At 39.3% G+C, this 13,001-nt stretch overlaps 1 long non-coding RNA gene across 1 annotated transcript in view; it reads left to right on the top strand.

The window, feature by feature from the left end:
• LOC133099661 (uncharacterized) overlaps positions 1–13,001 on the top strand; it is a 71,458-nt gene that overhangs the window by 33,295 nt on the left and 25,162 nt on the right. The gene's annotated exons all lie outside the window — the stretch shown is intronic.

Raw genomic sequence — 13,001 nt, 5'->3', positions numbered from 1 at the left:
GCATTTACTGCTGGAACAGCAAGCATATATTTGTAACATACATATGTTACAAAAGCCATATATATATACATATATAAAGTATGTATTTAGATTATAATACATATACTTAAATTAACATTGAAAAACAGTATACTAAAATACAGGTGCCTGAACTAGCCTATATATCCCAAAGGCAGTTTAAGTAGAACCCACTTGGAGATCACCAAAATGAAACCCTGTATATCATGTGAATCCAAAGCAGGTAATCAAGGAGGAAAGTGGGACCTTGCAAGAAAGACTGTGAAAACAAGCCGCTGGTGCCATACCTTTTTCTGCAGACTTGGAATTGTTTAGACATTATGAAGGCAATAAACGATGACTATTTGAAAGAATGAATCTAAAATATGAGTGAATGTAGAGTATAAAAAAACTTTAAATCAGTTTTTTTTTTTTTTAATGAAACAAAAATCAAGTAAGCATTTCAGGAGAATGAAAAACTAGAAGGAAAAGTATTTAGAACCTTGAATTGGAGAGTACTGTAGTGTTGGACTAAACTCAGTTTCAATAATTAGAATTTCCAATAAGAAACTCTAAAATCAGGTCTCAGTCTTTTCTCCACTGTGATAAACATACGAAAGATTTCATGAGCATCGTAGTTTCTCACCATTTTCCACATGTTAGCCATGATTCTAGCCTCATCTCTCCCTCAAAACAACATATTAGAATGCAAGTGAGAAATTCTTGGGTCCCTTTAATTAAAAAAACTAGAGAAAATCCTAGAAACCTTCAGTGTAACTATTGTCAATAACTATGTATGGTTAGGGCGTTAGCATTGGAATGGATCTTTTTGATAATCCAAGTGTTTCCTCAATCTGTGTTCCCAGGCAAATTACTTTACATCTCTAAGTTTCATTTTCTCCATCTGTGAAATGGGTTTCATAATTGTACACATGCTGTTGTGATAACAGAATGAAATAGTGAATGTAGAGCATATAGCAAATACCAAAATATTGGCTAACAACAACTTACCAGTAACATTCTCAGTATAGATGGTAATATACTAGTGTGAAAGGAAAAAATGCCATTGAAAACCATTAATTGATAGTCTTAAGCTTCATTCTTAATAAAATTCTTTAATTCTTTATATATTTCCCTCATACTCAGGTTAATAAATCTTTTGCTATTTATTTTAAAAGTTATGAGTACCTACTATGTATAAGGCACATGCACATTAGTTGGTAATTTGATGGAAAAGGTATTATGTTTTCTCCCATTTTATTTAGCTTTTATTTGCATAGTATTTAAGTTTCAGGATCCTCCTCAAATGAAGGGGGATTTTGAAACCAAAGTAACACCTGGTGGGTGTTACTGTGCAATTACCGCTGGCCTGTGCGGCCAGCTCATCTTGTGCCCCCAGCCTCAGCGGGACGTGGGCAGGGTTGTGGGGCCTGAGCTGTGCCTCCAGCTGTGCAGCCAGAAGCCCCTCTTCCAGTGCAGGGAGTGGAAGGTGTGTGGGATCACAGGTGCACCAGCTGATTGCAGAAAAGCCCTGAGTTCATCGTAACACTTGTGTTCTGAGTTGTCCACGCCCTGGGAACTTGGTAAACAAGCCTCCCTCAGTTTTAGTCTCTGGAGTCAGCAGCGTATAGCAACCAGCTGGTTTCCTGTGCATGCTTGCAAATGACTCGGTTTGCATGATTTCTCACCAAGGTGACTAAATCAACTGGTGGGCTTTGTGTAGACAAAGACTTTGAACCTGTTTTGCGTGGTGCAATTTCAGTTATGATCTCTCCAGTTATTTTTGTTTACAAGCTGTTGGTCCTGACAATTATTTACATTTTAATTACGAGTGTTCAACCCCCTCAAGAGGAGAGTCAAGCAGCTTATTTACTTCCTGCTGGCAGGCTTCTGAGGAAACAGCTTAGCCAGGCTTGTGGAGCCACTGAACTAAAATAAAGTAACTTTCAGAAGAGCAGCACCACATCCTCAATAGCCAGCTTTGCTTCTCCTCTACTGGGGCTTCTCATGGGGACCAAAACTGAAATGAGCCTCGCAACGTAGCACTCAAAATACTGCTTCATTTTTCCCTCTCCCTTTTATCGCAATGAAGAAAACTTCTAACAGATTCTATTTGCATATATGTACAGCACTCATTTATTGAGCACCGCAAGGGAGAGAGTTGTTCTCTGTGTGCCTTTTCAGATAAGCGTGTCCCTTTAATCATTTAACCTTTTCCTTATTTACGAAGAAATAGTTTTAAATATTAATCAGCCTCAACCCCCTTCTAAAACAATACACTAAACAGAAAGCAAGCTTCCGTTGATGACACGTGGCCATCATTATGGATTAGTCATTGAGATGTACTCTGATATCCACAAGGCCTATGGAGGTGAGAGGCTTTTACTTAATGTTAAATAAAAGCCTCTCACCTCCGTAGGCCTTTTATAAATGTTAAATAATTTAACATTATTTAATGTTTGTTCCAACATTAAATAATCCCACACTGTTACCTCCTCAGTTCTTGTTTCTGCCTTGATGTCTCTTCCTTCTCTGTCCGGCTACCTGTCTCTAACAGCTCTTTCTCCACTTTTAACGGGCTGTTGTTTTTAATCTGCCATGAACTGGGAAATCAGATAAGCCTGTTTCCTAGAACTAAATGCCTGACATAATGTTCTATAAACAGAGTGCACAAACTTTAGTGCGTACTTGCCTATTAGTTAGGGTGTTTGGGCTGCAAATAATGGAAAATCCTGACTCATCATGGCTCAAACAGCAAGGCAATTCATTGTTTCATAGAACTAAGAGGGCCCAAGGAGGATGGAGTCCAGGCATGATACTTCAGGCTCTGTTTAACTCCTGGTGATTCTACCAGCTCTGCCTTCTTCCATGCCTGGCTTCATCCTCCAGCTGGTGGCAATATGGCTGCAGTGGTTCCAGAGGCACATCCTGACCCAGCAATGTTCCAAGGAAGGAAAGAGAATATCTCCTTCTGTGTCTCTTTTAGGAGAAGGAAACCTTTTCCAGAACCACGCCACCCCCGCTCCAGCTGACTTCCCCTTCCTAAACTTGCCACCAACTAGGGGGATAGAATTCTCATGATTGATTTGGACTAATTAGCATCCACCCTGGGCCAAAGTGGAATTCTCTTAGGAAAAAGAAGAGGGAAAAGTAGACATTGGGAAGGGAACCAACAGTGTGTGCTAGGAATTGAAATCATTTGCTTATGATATTTTAAACAATTTTTATAGATTTGCAGCTGTGTCTATAATTAGTTCAGATATGGAGCAGATCACTTTTAGAAAAGTGAGGTATTGTTTTAAAATAAAATCAAACGGTAACCAGAGATATTTAGTGAAAAACTAATATTGGGGCTGTGTGTACCCATAAATGGAGACAAAGTTTGGGGGTTGCTTCTCTGTGAATATTATAGCACTTGAATGATTCAACCTAGAAAAAAAAGACTACACAGTTTATCACAAGGAAATGTTTGGAGGAAGGAGCTGTTGAGAGGGGGAGCTATAGAGGTGACTGTGGCTTTTCGTGAAGGTCAGGTACCCTTCAAATGACTACAGGTAAATCCATTAAGTGACAGGAAAATCCCATGAACCAATATTTTCTTCTTGGAGCACATTAGGAAAAAGATATTAAGACCTAGACCACTCATCAGGGTGTAAGCAGTCATGGATAAATTAGGCAAATTCACTTATATCTTTTGTTTCTTCCTTGAAGCTCTGGTAAGCTTCTCCCTATATGGGGAGCTCACATGAGCATTTCTTCAGTTAACATAAGCGTATAGAGTAGGATGTTTCTTTTAGATCAACTAATGAACCCCTCTCATTTCATAGAGTTCAAGCTTCCAAGAAAATATCACCTTTTCTTCAAAGTGGTCCCTGACTCTCCTCCCCATCTCCAAGTGTGATTTGATGTTCTTTCTCTTTGCTCCTTTAGCACTCTTTGCACATTTCCAATATCGTGTTTACCACACTGAATTATAATCTTTGATTTTTTGCTTGTCTTTTCCCCTAAATTCCAAGTATCTTGACAAAGGACCCAGGTTCTACTTATTTTTGTCCCACAGGGTCATGGTGCTTAATGACTCTCTGTCAGAAGGATGGATGAATAGATGGATCAGGAAACTAAAGAGCAAAGCCATTAATGATTTGTCCCAGCCCCTCTCAGGAAGTTAGCTGCACAGTTAGGAAGAGAATCATAGATGTTAGGGCTATTTTCCAATCCACAAATTTGCTAGGTCTATGCAGATGGTATTTTTATTTTAAAGTAAATGCTCTAAACTATGCTAGGGCAAGTAGAGTGTGGGGACACTAGAGGCAAAACAAAACAAAAAAAGCCATGAAATCACAGCCTCAGGCTGTGCAGGGTTTTAAGAATGGCAATGTGGCGCGCGCACACACACACAAACACACACACACGCAAAACTTCCTATGAGAAACAAACACTTGTAATTCTCTTTTCTAAGACACCTTTGGTTACCAACCATTGAGGAGACTGATTCCTAAGCCTGTCCCTTACTCCCCTCCCCAAATCCCAATATGTACAAAAGGCAAAGTGCTGTGAACATGGGGACAACAGCCACTAGATGCCTCCAGCATTCACTTCAGCTTTGTGACAATTCCCTGGAAGCTCAACATCTTGAAGGATAAAATATTTTTTATGGCAAAGTTCCAGTGTCACTTCAGATTTTAGTAAGATCATAGCACTCTCTTTTCTTAGACTAGAACCAGGCAGAAAGTCTCATTCAGTTATAGCCCTGAAGCTCATCATAGACTAACTAGTCACCTAAAGTAATGAAAGGAGGGAAGGGTCACTTTCCATTTGACCCAAATTCACCAGAGCCACAAACCTGTTAGAGCATTTATTCCTCAGTGCAGAATGTAACTCCTGCTCATGCCTGAAAAATTAGAGTGACCCATTTTATTGAATGGTGGGCACATTCCAGGAGGTAGACTAAACTGGCTCCAGGACTGATGAAAGTGTCCTTTTTGCCTCACATTTTGGGACTCTTATGAATTATCAGCACATCAAGCCCTGACTGGAAATGCCAAGATGTTTCAAATTTCACAAACTGAAGCAGGTAATTTGGCTGAAAACAATTTGGCTAAATGAAATTTCACCAAATATAATTTGACCAAACATAAAGTTTGTATGTGTTTAACTTAAAGTAATTTGGTCAATAGGAAAATTAATAAAAATAATACTTACATGAAAGTGAGTAATCATAATCACTGCTTCTTTTAGTGTTGGTAATTTTGGTATGTGTACCATGAGGTGGCTCTGTGTATCCTTGCATTTTTGTCTGTTAAAATTGGTTCTTTTGTTGTTATTGTTGTTGTTGCCAGTTACTTATGCTCTTTGTTTCTTAGAATACTGAAAAGTTGGAAAAAAGAATTCTTCAACAACAGTGGAACAACCTAAATGGCCGACAAAAGTAGATTGGTTAAAACAACCTAAATATCCTTTAATAGGGGAATTCATTAAAACAGAATTTTCATATGCTTTCTTCCATGCTTTATTTTATTAAAGTTCTTTTGTTAATTTTCTAGTGATATAAAAGCAGTGTTACTAAATACAAAAAAATTAGGACATATAGACATGCAAAAAGGGATATTATGAACACATAAATTCAACCTATCTAGTTGAAACTTTGAAATCTTGAGTTATTTCCTTCCAGGACACACACACACACACACACACACACACACATACACACACATCTAGTCCTTAAAAGTAGGATCATGCTATGTTTCATAACCTCCAATATAAGGCCACAAATTATTAGATCTCTAAGTAATTTTAACGAATATTCGATTGATCGAAAACTAGTTAGGAATTATTTTAAGTCCAAATAGTAGGGGGAAAATGTGATATGAGGACACAAATGCTTATAGCCAAATATAGGGTTATGAAACAACCTTATGATTAATATCAATTATCAATATTTTAAAAATTCAGTTTCTACAAATTCAGAATTTTAACCTGATTGTCCTATTGGTCAGTTCTCTTTGGATCATATTCTTTAGTTCCTATATGCTTGTGGCCAAATCACCTTTGAGCAAATTATTAGAAGATGCAGTTTATTTATTTATTTATATTTATTTTTGGCTGTGTTGGGTCTTCGTTTCTGTGTGAGGGCTTTCTCCAGTTGTGGCGAGCGGGGGCCACTCTTCATTGCGGTGCGCGGGCCTCTCACTGTCGCGGCCTCTCCCGTTGCGGAGCACAGGCTCCAGACGCGCAGGCTCAGTAGTTGTGGCTCAGGGGCTTAGTCGCTCCGCGGCATGTGGGATCTTCCCAGACCAGGGCTCGAACCCGTGTCCCCTGCATTGGCAGGCAGATTCTTCACCACTGCGCCACCAGGGAAGCCCCGATGCAGTTTATTTTTAAGTTAAAGCTTAACTTCCCATGTCAAAGCTGCCAGAGATGTCCGCACCAGTCATTTCCAACCCATTGGACCAGAGGCACACAACCTCAGATGGCCAAATTAGTGACACACCTGTGGGCCTTGTTCCAAAAAGAATTTTAGGTGACTTTCACAAATATATCCAATAGAACAACATTAAAAGTAAGAGGAAATGGGTGAAAGGTACACAGGAACTCTCTGCTCTATGTTTGCAGCTTTTCTGTAAGCCTAATATTTGCTCAAAATAAAGTTTAAAAAATACCTTGAAATATAAATAGATTGGAGAGAAATCTTTTTCCAAAATTAAGAGAAATCAACCCCCCCAATACACACACAAAGATGGGTAGTGATAAGATGAGACCTGATATGAAAATTCGTAGACAGGAGACACGCTGTAGGGTTTTACATAATTACTATAGTTGAACAGTGCCAAAGTAAAAAAGAAACATGATTGTTATAAGAATCACATTACTATCTATGAAAATGTACTGATTAAAGAGGAGAAGCAAAAGGTTTCCTGCACTTAGGTCCAAGAGAAATTTTTCCGCAGGTTTTTCCAAAGTGAGGATAAAGTGATGGAGGAGTTAACATTCTCAACAACACCCTAACTCTAAATAAACAATGTCCTGTAGAAGAAGGAGTAGGATTGGATTGATAGGCAGAGAGGGAAAAGCAGTTAGATTTCTTTAATAGTCATTTGAGATATTACAGATATACTCTAAACAGTTTTCTCTTTAAAAGAAAAAAAAAACCAAAACATAATTATGGGGAGGGGTGGAGTAAAGAATGCTTTCAGGAAACATTAGTATACCTGTCCTGTCAGGAAGGTTCAAAAATAAATTAAATACTAGACAAGACAAGCAGATGTGATATATACAAGTCAAGAGTCACAGCTATTAGCCAAGGCGGAAAAGCAAGACTCTAGGCAGATGAGTTTTAAGAACGAATGGAGCAGCACCATGTTTCCTTAACGTACATGACGTACCCCATGACGTCAGATGCTGCCTGCACTGTTTGTTTGTTGGCTTCTTTACTTTAGTCTGTTTAAAAAAAAAAAAAAAGTCTATTTGTTGGGAGACTCAGCCCATCTCAAGCAAAATCAGAAAGTAACACAAGCTGTGTCTTCTATTTGCTTCCTACTTACAACTCTCTCCTCCACCAATTTAAAAGAATGTTTCAAATGGGCCTAAATAAAGGAATGGAAGCATTTAGCCCTGAATTCCTGAGGTCCAGCCTTGACTAGAGGAGGGACTCTTAGGCTACAATGGTGAAGAAAAATGAAGACACTGTGAAGTGTGGAGCCCAGGAGCAGAGGTAAACCTTCAAGGGGGCAGAATCCAATGGGGCACTGGTGGGCTTACATGAGCTCCAACTGGGAAAAGAAGATCCCATGGGCTTCCTTAATTCATAGGACCTTCCCCTGGTGAGCGGAGGATGGAGATAAGCCTGTTCCCACTTTAGACTCACAATGTTCTCATGCCCTTTTGTCCCAAGATATCTACTCCTTGCTTGGTATTACTATTTACTTATCCTATAGTGTGAAGGAGGTTGTAAACCAGAATTGGCCCTTAATGAGGCTGCTAGAAGTCTATCCTGGAGTTTATAGGGATTGGAAGGGAGGGGGTATTGTCTAAGGGCCCAGGCTTCCTAGTGACAACCCGAGGACTTGGAGCCTAGTCAACCTGAGCACAGGTCTCCCAGCCCAGCTAGTGCCCTCTGTCCTCACCCCTTGTCTCCTCTTCCCCTCTGCCCCAAGATGCTGCACATGCAGTATCCATTCTTACTGCAACTTCTTCTCCAGCCTTTGCCCTGTCTGTGCTTAGGTTTCTTCACCTCATTCCCCCTCGCCATGTGCGCATCCCAAGCATGGCAACATAGATTTTCTATGCTGGACACATCATCCATCACTCAGCCTCCAGACCCAAGAATCTGGTTCTTTTGAGAGTGGTTGGGTGGAGCTGCATGGGGGGGAAAAAAAGGAAGTGAACCAAAAAGCCTCAGCAAGTGAGGGGACAGGAAATCCTATAAGCTACTAATGGCAAATTCTGATGTCCACTTCCCTCATAATTCAGATTCAGATAAGAAAGTTGAGATCCCAAGTGACTTATTCCAGATTACTCAGTCATTCATTGCCAGAATCAAAGCTGGAATCCAGCTCACATAAATATCACCCAATTGATGTGGCTTCCTTCATGCCACATGGAGACAGAAAGGAAAATTGAGGTCTTTCCAGAAATGCCCATGCTAATAAGAGTGTGGGAAAGATATCAGGAAAGGTTTACATTGGAACTATTTACAGATACTATGAAACTAATAAAAGTCTAAACTGATCTTTTTTTAAAAAAGCTTGCCTTGTCCATATAAAATAATATTAATTAGGGGCATGTCCACACAGGGCAAAGCATTTCATAAATATTGTTCACTAGTGTGAAATATTGATTACATATTTTCATAGCAACAATCAAATATAGAGGTGGAATTTCACCCCTAGTTCTGCCTTCCTTCCTGAAATTAGGCATTGTTTTGATAAACTTGGTCAACTGAAAATATTCCCTCTATATCTATCAAGTTGGTAGATGTTTTTTAGGAAAAAATATTGTTTTTCTGTTTAAAAATTGGATCACAACACCTATGTATAGACACCAGTTTCTAGAAGAGGCGCTATTTTAAAATAGCACGTGGGGTCTGTAAGCCATTTCTTCAGCGTTGTCTCCTTTGCCTAAGAAAGTAATCTGATACCAACCAAATGATTTGATTAATCAGTCCAATCAAATAAATGTTTAATTCCTTAGTGTTTTCTGTATGGGATACAAAGAGCTGCTGCAGTCACAGAGCTTGCCATCGAGCGGGGAGGATTAGATAAGGGCAGAGAGCTGTCACTGGAGATTCAACGTGGGGGGAAGGGGGGTAAGTAGTGTCTATGACACAAAATCACTCTTTGCACTGCAGAGTGCAAAGAGCTATGGGGATTCAAAGGAAGGTGGGAACACAAATATTTGTTGAAAAAAAATTTGAGAGATCAGGAAAAGCAGCTGTGGAGGTAGATGCTTTAAGACAATCCTTGAATGATGGGAAGGATTGAAAAACACCATTCCTGGGCTTTGCTCCAGAGCACAAACGTTTAGAAAAATGCAAATATTTAGGATATTGATTTTTAAAAGATTGTGCAAAACATTTAAATTTTGCTACTTCTAAAAACACTTGTCTCTTGCCACTGTGATGAACTTTTCAAGTCCCCAGGTCCTAGCCATTTTTGGCAGCCTTCTAATATGAAGCCAGAAGGAATCCCAACAGCCTGGAGACATTTTGCTTTTATGTCACAGACACTACTTACCCCCCTTCCCCCCACGTTGAATCTTCATTTGTGCATGTACTGAGGATGACTTTACTTTTAACTAATTCACTCATTGGATAAATATTTATTGAACATCTGCTATGTTCCAGGCATTGCCAGGCACTAGTAATAGAAGGGTAAATACAAATCATCAGGGAAATGCAAATCAAAACCACAATGCGATATCACCTCACACCTGTTAGGATGGCCATTATCAAGAAAAAAGATAACAACTGTTGGTGAGGATGTGGAGAAAAGAGAACCCTTGTGCACTGTTGGTGGGAATGTAAAATGATGCAGCTGCCATAGAAAACAATATGGAGGTTCCTCAAAAAATTAAAAATAGAACTACAATATAATCCAGCAACCCCAGTCCTGGGTATTTGTCCAAAATAATTGAAATCAGGATCTCAAAGAGGTATCTGCCCTCCCATGTTTATTGCGGCATTATTCACAATAGCCAAGATATAGAAACAACTAAAATGTCCATGACAGATGAATGGATAAAGAAAATGTGGTATATACATATGATGGAATATTATTCAGCCTTAAATAAGAAGGAAATCCTGCTGTATGTGACAACATGGATGACCCTGGAGGACATTATGCTAAGTGAAATAAGCCTGACACAGATGGACAAATACTGAATGATTCCACTTATATGAGGTATCTAAAATAGTAAATTCATAGAAACAAAATAGAATGGTGGTTGCCAGGGCCTTGGGAGAGGGAGAGATGGGAAGTTGCTATTCAGTGGTTGTATAGTTTCAGTTATGCAAAAAGAAAAAGTTCTAGCTGTCTGCTGTACAACATCACGCCTATAGTTAACAATACTGTATTGTGTACTTAAAACTTGTCAGGAAGGTAATCTCATGTAAAGTTTTTTTTAGCATAATAAAAAAAATTAAAGTTTTTTTTTTAAAGGGGTGAATACACCTTAAAAAATCAGTTACACACAAGAGAATCAAAGGACATGACAATGAAAAGGTAGCTGGGGCCACAGGACAGAGGAACTAGACCACCAGGGCAGAACATTCCTTAGAGGTATTCCTGGAAGCAAATTAAGCCACCCAGACTATAGTCACAGGCCCATTATTTTCTAAGAACTCCAAATTAGAACAGTATGTACTTCCTAATTTTCCAGTTTGCCAGTTTTATGGACAAAAAGTAGTGTATTGTTTTCCGCCTGGTCCTGGAATATCACGGACTCCTTGCCAAAGTTCCTGCTCTCCCAACTCCTGGCTGGTCCCCTTATGGGAATTGCCATCTGATACATGGCTGTTCTGGAACAAGCTTCTAGGATATTCTTCAAAGGCAACATCAAAAGCCCAGGTTAAAACTGGAAGGTTCCCTATGAGCTTCCTATTCTGTTGTGGCCCAAAGAGAGGACATTTGGTAAGAAAGAGATTGGTGTTCAAAGAAACGATCTCATCCAAAAAGGTAAGACTAGCTCCAGTTTAACAAGAAGTATCTTTGTCTCCTGATATCAAGGTAATGCAATACCCTACATCCAATACAGTTCCCCCAGCACACAGTTGACAACAGGGGCACACACTTCTCCATAGAACATCATTCCCTCCCAGGGCCAACCACGTGAAAGGAAGGGTGGTTACTCAATGAATAATCCATGTCCTCCCCTGCAGATGATGTGACCAGTATGCCCACGGCTGAAAAAAATCCGTCAACGCATCTGTGGATTTGTTGGGCCTGAGCTAGCCCCTGCCTCTATAGCAACATATTTAGCCACTCTCCTCATCTACTAAGAAAAAGATGTGACTGGGTGACTCGTAGCCGCGAGATTTGGGATTTGTCATCAGGCAAGGAAAACCAACGCCTAAATGGAATTAACAAAAGCCTTTATTTGTTGGGTTGGGTTTTTTTAAGCTTCACTGAATTGTAATTTACACACCATAAAATTCACCCATTTTTAAGCATAAAATTTAATGATTTTTACAATAGTTACAGTAGTGCAAAATGTGCAAACTTTCTATCACTCCAGAAAGATCCTTTGTCCATTTGTAGTCAATCCCTATTCCTAGCCCCTGCCCCCAAACAACCATCATTCTGCTTTCTGTCTCTCATTGATTGGCCTTTCCCAGAAATTTCACATAAATGGAATCATACCACATGTAGCTTTTTTGTGTGTCTGGCTTCTTTCACTTAGCATAACGTTACCGTTGCTGAGGCTCTTCAATTTTGTAGCATATATCAGTACTTCTTTACTTTTTATCATTGTGGAGTATTTCACTTTATGGATATACCACATTTTGTTTTTTCATTCACCAGTTGATAGACATTTGGATTTTTTCCAGTGTGCTGCTATTATGAATAAACCTGCTATGAACATTCCCATCCATGTCTTTGTATAGACACACATTTTCATTTCTCTTGGGTAGGTACCTAGGAGTAGGATTGCTGGGTCATATGGCAAGTTTATATTTCACTTTTTAGAAACTGCCAAACTATTTTCCAAAGTGGCTGTACCATTTCACATTCTTATCGGCAATAGTTGTTATTGTCTGTCTTTTTTACTATAGTCTTTTCAGTGAGTTTGTTTTTAAGACTCAGATTTTTCTCACCACTCACATCCCAGAAACCAGCATGGCTAAGCATAAGATCTGGGTCATAACTGGCTAAGGCTTTTGAGACTGTGGCAATTTAGGAAAGAGTCTGGTTGTGGGAGATGGACAACTACATGCTTGTTATTATAACAAAGAAGGGGTAGAGCAAGGCCAGACACTTCCTTTGTCCAACCTTTATTGGCTGAGGCAGGAAAACTAGTTCTTCTAAGAATGGAAAGTTTCATTTAGATTAGAAGTAGTCTCAGCTTGTTCATGCAAGAACTAATGAACATTTATGAGCGCCTGTAGTGTGGCGAATAAAAGGTATTTCTCATATACTACATAAAATGAGAGTCAGTTTAACTTAAACATTTTTTGACTGTCTGTTGAGAATAAAACATTATATTGGGAGATAGAAGAGTGCCAAAAATCCCTGATTCAAGAAGTTTGAAATCTGCTCATTCTGGTGCATGGAAGTGGGAGAGGAGGTAGGATGGGGAGGGAGTGGTACCACTGCCTGTCATTGATACAGACTGCTGAGTCACAGACACCTTAGCATGTTCTAAGAAGTGCGTGTGTATGCGTGCAAAGGGGGCTAGGAAGTTGAGCAAATACTTGAAAAAAATTAATTTGGAAGGTTAATGACTATAACCCCAAAGTTAGTCTGTAGTACACATTACTAATTCTGAGAGTTGTGAACTGCCATCATATT

This window comes from Eubalaena glacialis, chromosome 1 (assembly GCF_028564815.1).
Source record: "Eubalaena glacialis isolate mEubGla1 chromosome 1, mEubGla1.1.hap2.+ XY, whole genome shotgun sequence".
In the NCBI taxonomy this organism is placed as follows: Eukaryota; Metazoa; Chordata; class Mammalia; order Artiodactyla; family Balaenidae; genus Eubalaena; species Eubalaena glacialis.
The sequence above is the reverse complement of the archived record's forward strand: the minus strand, read 5'-3'. Positions and strand labels throughout refer to the sequence as shown.